The sequence below is a fragment of the Haemorhous mexicanus genome, chromosome 7 (assembly GCF_027477595.1).
Source record: "Haemorhous mexicanus isolate bHaeMex1 chromosome 7, bHaeMex1.pri, whole genome shotgun sequence".
Taxonomy (NCBI): domain Eukaryota; kingdom Metazoa; phylum Chordata; class Aves; order Passeriformes; family Fringillidae; genus Haemorhous; species Haemorhous mexicanus.
Window position 1 is genome coordinate 26,633,640 of NC_082347.1, and position 7,427 is coordinate 26,641,066.

The following is a 7,427-nucleotide window of genomic DNA, read 5'->3' on the forward strand; positions in this document are numbered from 1 at the left end:
CGTTGTTGCGTCATTTGCGCGCCCAAAGTGAAAGCGCCGCTGTGTGTGCCCGCGGCACTGACCCCAGTGCCCATCGGCCCGGGCACTGCCCCGAGGTACTGCACCCAGATACTGCACTCAGATACTGCAGCCGCCGCAGCCTCGCCTGGCCTGGCTGTCACGGTGGGAATCCCGCTGGACCCGCTCCGCGCCCCGTGGAAGAGCCGGGATGGCCCCGGTGCGCCCGTCAGTGCTGCTGTGTCACTGAGCAGGGGCAGCGCATCGCTCCGGCTGCACGCTCGGGTCAAAATGGAGATGGGAACCTGGTGGGCACTTCAGTCATGATTGTTAGTGAGGTACAGAAATATAGCCGCCTCCTCGTATGTTTTCCCTAAGAAAACAATGCCGCCAATGCCTTTGGGCAGGGGAATCGGAGAGGGTAGAGAGAAAAACAGGAGTAGCCCTTTCTCCTGACCCATGAAAAAGTGCAGAGTAAAAGAAGCAGAATAAATTTAAAATGCTGGTTTTTCCCCTTTTGAGCAAGTTGAACTGTTATCAATAATTAAAATGGGAGGAATGTCTATTAAAAGGGAAGATTTATGCTCACATTAATCTCTTAGCTGCATAAATTAATCTCTGTTTATTTCTTTATTCTTAACAAATAAAGAAATGTAATCTACAGTTTTAGCAAAATGAATGCCAAATGGTTGATAAAAACTATTTCCTACAAACGATTTTAAGTTTTCCCTCAAGCTACCTCATAAAAGCTATTTCAAGCTTTTGGTGTCTTTAATTTAGCACATTTTATAGTCCATGCTAACCCACTAGAGGCTGTAAGTATTTCATTATCTTGGAGCCAGCAGTTGATTAATATGACCAGAATTGTTTCACAAATTGTTCTTAACTAAAAATTAGATGTGCTGTATCAATTATTAAAATAAGGGAAATCAATTAATAAGGTTGTGTTGAAATCAGAATTATTTCTAAATATTTATGTTATCTGAACTTCTGTTGCTATAAACCAAGAAAATAATTAAATATATGCTGCAGTATTTATGAACAACTTGTGTTACAGTTCCTATCAACGTAGCTCTCTACAAAGTGTATACTGAAAGCTTTACAAAATCTTTCCTCTGGAGATACAAAATTTCCCAAATTTTCTTAATTAAGAAGTTACTTTTTCTTAATGCACTTCTCTATTAACCAGAGTTTGGTTTAATTTAGGGAGAAAGGTGCAAATAAACCTGGCAGCCTGCTGCTTTCTGGAGAAACTTCCACTTGTCTGCGCTCCAAGGCAGCTTTCACAGGCCACTGTTCCATGAATCACCAACACAAAGTTAGAGCTGTCCTTCCCCAGACAAGTTTTGGTGGAAGGGCAGTGGGGATTCTCTCTCAGCAGCCATCCCAAGCTGCTGTTCCCACAGGTGTCTCAGGGGAACGCCTGGCACATCCCCTGGGCAGTGGGGGTGCAGCAGAGCACACCCACCCCAGCTTTGGTGGCTGTCTGCTCGGTCACTGGGTGAGTTGCCTTTGGAGTCAGTAGGAGCAGAAGCAGCTGGCTAACTCATCTTCAGTGAACAAAACCAGAGCCCAACCATGGTCCACAGTACAGATACAGAACAAATTTTAATGACTTCTTACAATTTCTGGCTATTTGTTAAAATGTGCAGATTATATATTTATTTTATAATAGTAAATTTTTTTAAAGTGCCAAGTGCTGAGCTGTAGAGAGTTTCAAAGAGACTGCAACAACCCCCTCTGAACCCCTCCGTGTCTGGTTTTGAAAGGGAACATCTGAGGGCAGTGTTTGTTTATGCCAAGATACATGAAGTGTTCTGTTTGCTCCTGGTCAAACTGCCAGGTTTGTCTCAGCTTGAGAGCTTCCAAGTTCTCCTTGTAAAGTACAACCCTCTTCTCTGAACAAGGAAACAGAGCAGTTGCAGCTGCCCAAACTAACCAGCAGGCAAATGTAATTTGCAGGCATGCTGCCCTAGATTGGAAAATTAAGTACCTGCATAAATGTGCAGGTCAATGTCTTATGGAGCTTTTTCAAGTACAGATTAAGTCCGTACTTGAAAAGTCTGTGTGATACTGTGCCCAGAACTAGCTGTTCCTTTCTCCAGGACATCACCTATAATGTCTTTCCTGAGTGCAAACTCCCCAAGAAAAGGCTTTAGTAAGTGTGGGCAATTTGATCATTGAAATTAAACTGCAGCACCAGCTAGAATGGCATTTATTTGGTTTCCATAATATCATAAGTGCAGAAAGCGTGCCAGCTCCTGCACAGTCACCACTCTCCACACACAGAGCTTTCTTAGGTTGCTCTTTCCAAAGGAAGAATATTATCATCCTTATCCAGAATTCAGGCACAGGTTTTGTCATTATAAATGCCAGGAACAATCCAGTACTTCACTGCAGGATGAGGTACAGGCCTGACAGGTACTTGAAAGTCCTGTAATGAGTCCCTGGTCTCAGTCTGTGTGCCTGGTAAGGGACCCTTTGGTTTCCATCTTCCCCCCTGCAAATGCTGTTTCTGACTCCTCTGAGAGGCTTTCCAGAAACACTAACAAGCACAAATGACAAAACAATTAAGTAAGTTTTGTGGAGAACCGTGGGACTTTTCTAAGAGGTTATGAGAACTTTATCCCCTACCACAGAACTACTTCTATCCACCGCTGATATATTCTAATAAACTTTTTGGAACACTGCTGCTCTTGGAGGTTTAGTGAGAACTAAATAATATAAACTGAGGGAGCCCTGGAACTGACCTGGCCCTCACTCACCTCTCCTAAGGGCAGCGCTAAGAGCTCCGCAGAGCTGCAGCAGGAAAGGCATCTGGATTCCTGATATGTGGAACACCCTGGTGACATCTATCCCAGTTTCATCTGAACTCAGCTGTGTCAGCTCTGTTATATACTGCTTAAGCTATAAAAGGAGTAGATTTAAATCAAAACAGTAGTCCATATCAATGGCTTTTATTCGGTAAAACCATTTTTTTAAAGTTTAGGTTGTCGAACAAAAAGTTCATCCAAAGAAATATAGACTAATGTGAAGTAACAAAATAAATAATAAACTCACATGGTTTCCTTTCCTTCTGAAAAGGTTTAACAAAAAAACAGATAATAATTACTTTCTCAGCTTCTGAAATGGATCCAACTCTTAAGTGCATTGTAATAACCATTTACCTCTGCACCCGAGTGCCATAAAACAGATGATTATTGCAGCACCAAGGAGTTTCATTGTCCTGGTCATTCATTCAAACTTCTGTCCAACCCAGAGCTGTTTGGGAATCAGAATAGCTGAGGGTGATGGGCACATCTGGTGCCCTGAGGGGTCATCTACTTCACCCTCCCCTTCTCAAAGCAGGGTCAGCTAGAGTTCAAGATTCTCTCTTGGGATTTTGAATATCTCCAAGGATGGAGGCTGCACCACCTCCCTGGGCAGCATGCTCCTGTGTTCAACCACACAGTAAAAAAATCTTTAAAACAAAAGTTACCTTTAAAATTAATGAACTCCTGTAGCCTTGCAGCCCAGGGAAAGTATGGTCCGTATGAGCTCCTGCCTCCCCATCAAAATTCCATTCTGTCTTAGTGGGGTTTATGTCCATCTCAGGTGTTAGAAGAGACCTGTGTTTTTCAGCTTTCCTGCTAAGGTGGATCGTGAATAATTCTTTTTGCCACCACCACAAATTGCTTCTGTTTGTATATATAGGACTGTTGTACAAACATTTTAGTCTTGTGTCACAGTATGTTCCAAGTATCACAGTTTTCTTCTTTCTGAGTTGGTGGTTGTAATTAATACTATTATAAAACAGGAGATGGGGTGGAACATTGAAATAATAGGGAATCCTGAAATTATGCTCAATATAAAGGAGATATCCTGAGGCTCTTTTTAACTGCATTTTCCAGATTGCACTACTAGCAGTTGCTCTTCAGCAGTCTGAAAGTATTGAGATAGGTAAATTCAGTAGAAGTAAGAAGTAACAAAAGTTCTGTGGTCTCCAGAATGGAAGAATTTCTTTACTTCCAAAGAATTGAAAGATAATGGATAAGCAGGACAATATTAAAATTCTGCTTCTATACTAGCTAGGGTGCTGTCAATACAGTATCAAAGGTATAGTGCTTAGCTGATTTTGGTGACATAAAGGTCATGCTTCTGTCCTCAGATGGCTTAACTGCACTGCTTGCTAAGCAATCAAGTCTCTGTAGCTAGTATTCCTGGAAGGATAAATTTAAAATAATTTTCTACGTACTCTGAAGATCATAGTGTTTTCATTCTTATATTTCAGGTAAATGTCTGGAGAGTTTATGCAAATTTAGATGGTGATCCTTAAATTTAAAAAGTTATGTAATTTTTTTTATTCTCTTTAAGCACATGGCTTTTATTCCAATACATCTTGGACAAAAACATTTTCTTTTAATCACCTAATGCAAAATCTGTTTGATTCCTCCTTTTTCTTTCTCTATCATTTTATTTCCACCAAAGAAAACAAACATCTAAGCAAACTAGTAGAGTGAACTTTAGTACTTCACTGTTGGAAAAGAAAATGAACAGTAGTGCTGGTTTTGTGGATCATTTGTATTTGCCACAGGCCAAAACTGTTAAGTTTTGTAAAGCACAGTGGTGGTGGGTGGCATTCAGGCCTTGGCCTGGTACTCTGAGGAAGCAGCAGCACTTGCTGTCATATTGCAGTGAAGTTTTATAGATTGTTAGGTAACAAGTGTACCAGGCTAATCTCAGTGAAAGGAGTTTTTAACAATAAATGTGTGTTTACACAGCCTGCGTGCCTCTCTCTCAGGTGTATCTCCAGGTCAGGTGCATACACATACACAGGTGTGTTCTTAGTTGATGCAGTGATACAGTGCAGGTAATGAACAGAACTACTAATGTTTCAAACGGGCAGTGCTTGATAAAACATGCACAAGGCTATTATTTCTACTTCTTTGGGAGATTCTATATTTTTAATATAAACTTGGCAAGGCAACCAGTGTGAAAGTCTGAATTTGGAAAAGTCTCCTTTCTGGCAAAAGAATTGTGGGTGGGGTTTTATTCAGACATATTGTCTCATTTGGTGGGTTGAAGGTATCAGAGTACTCACTGTACATAAAAAAACTTCCAGGAAAGTGCTTTTTTTTCTTTTTTTTCTTTTTTTTTTTTTTACTGCTGGAGGAATATGGATTCACTGTTTCACAGGAACTCTTACAATTCCAGTTGTTTATTGGAGCCATTTATGCAGTGAATGCAATCTTGGCATGTTCCCTTTCCCTCACTGCACTTCCTGATGTGTCAGTACCATTTTTAGTTACGAGTTATCAGATTAGCCATAAAACTGAGTAAAGCTCTGTTCCCTTTGACCAAGTTGTTACTCATAAAGATTAAGATCAGTCAGTGTATACAGAGATGCACAGTGGAAAAAAAGAAGGAAAATACAAGAAACTTTAAAAGGAATCCAGAAAAAAAAAAATCAAAAATTGATGGCATGTGATTATGAAAAAGAAGAAATGAGCATTCTAGAATTTATGCATGCACTGTCCTGGGTAGGTGCTTCTTCTGGTAAGCATCTCCTCCCAGTGGTTGCTAAAATTTAGATCTTTCCAAAATACAGTGCTTCATTTTGAAATATCTAAATTTGGTGTTTCAACAATATAAGATCCAAACATATTTTTCATTTAAAATTCTTTCCCAAATCTATTCCAATTTCTGGATCTTTAAAAAAACCATGTTTGGGAATTTTGGTAACTCTTCCTTGGTAACTCTTCTTTTTTCTACCTCTGCCTTGGACAGGTTCTTGGAAATCTTGGAAATAATTTTTCCTGTTATTTAGTTGCCACTATGTATAACTGAAATTACTATAAAAGCTTGTTCAACACAGCTACTAAAGCCAAAGGGCTTGAAAGAGGGAAGGGCAGATATTCTTTGAAACACAGATAGAAAAAACAGGAGTAGGCAGAAGGTTATCAGTTACCATTCTGCAACCTGCTTGAGTAGAAATGTAATCATTAAATACATACTCCTTTTAAGTTACTCAGTTAGAGAATTAGTAGCAGGCAAGAGGGAGTATTTCTTTCTTCTTCATAGCACGAAGCACCATGGAGAGAAAAAAACAAAGGAGATATAAAATATTATGTAACCATAAAGTTTGTGGTGGTGGCTTTCCAGAGATTTCTGGCAGGCAGTACAGTACAAAAATCAGAAAACAGAAGTACAGCTTGAGTGCCATTGAGGGTCAGAGCTCCCTAGGAGGAGTGGAGTAAAGTGGAAATTGCTCATAGTTGCCATTTTTGCTTGTCTTCTTTTGTTCTGTTCTATAATGCCCTTTGTGACTTTGAAAAGAAGATAATTTGTTCAATTATATTTTGTCACTGTCACTTTAACTGACTTTTTACAGCAGTAGAAATGACTGAATGTATAGTTTCTCTTCGTGGAAAGGGAGAGAACTATTTCAATCAGCTGCATTTCTTGGCACTTACACAGTATGTTTCCTGTTCTGTAAGCTATCTGCCTGGGGCTGCTCTGCAGGGCAAGAAGGGGGATGCTTCCTTACTTGCAACTCCTATGAATTATTAAGCAATTGTTTATATGACTTACTTGAAAGAGATTATTCTTCATTAGCTTTTACTTTTCCCCAGAACAAAAATTACATAAAATGTAAATAACCTTGTCACAGGTGATGGATCAGTATTAGTGCATTGGGACTCTATAATACATTTCTATATGTTTATATACATGAAGGATTTGTTATATTGTTACATTATTATATAAAGAATATTTATGTTGGTATGTATATGATAAACATCAGATAAACATATGAAACACTAACATCATTCAGCCTGTGCACCTCTCACCTTATTCCAACAAGCTGGTGCAATGCTCACTCCTGTCTGTTCGCTTGTACTAGTATGTTCAGAGGGGAGTGATCTGAAATGCAACTCCAGCTTTTGTTAAGGAAAGAAAACCTTGCAACACAGATTTGAAAGCCCTTTCCTTTTGTCAGAGTCACAGACATAAGTGGGGTCTTTTTTTTTCCATTATTTTTTAATTGAGTCAGTGCTCCTTCATTACCTCCAGGAGCCGCAATGCAGAAGAGCGTTCCTCATTAGAGCAAAAAACCCTGCTGCTGCCTTGCATGAGGGATGTACCTATTCTGGGCATTTGCTGTCCACAAGATCATCTCCTTAAGGAAAGAAGCAGGGTTTCTTTTCCTTTCTTGCAGGAGGCTGAGAGGGTATACTTGGAAATCATAATGCTGTAATGGCACAAGATTATGATAAAGAAGAAATGAGCATTATTGTTGGGTTGTCTAATAAGCATCACTTCTGGCCAAGCAGGCAGGACACTGGAGCACACGAGCCCAGGTCTAACTCCAAATGGTTATTTTTATGTCCCTGTAACCTCAGCTAGCTCAGATCCTGTGAACAGTGCCAGAGTGGCAGCCCCCTAGGAATGGG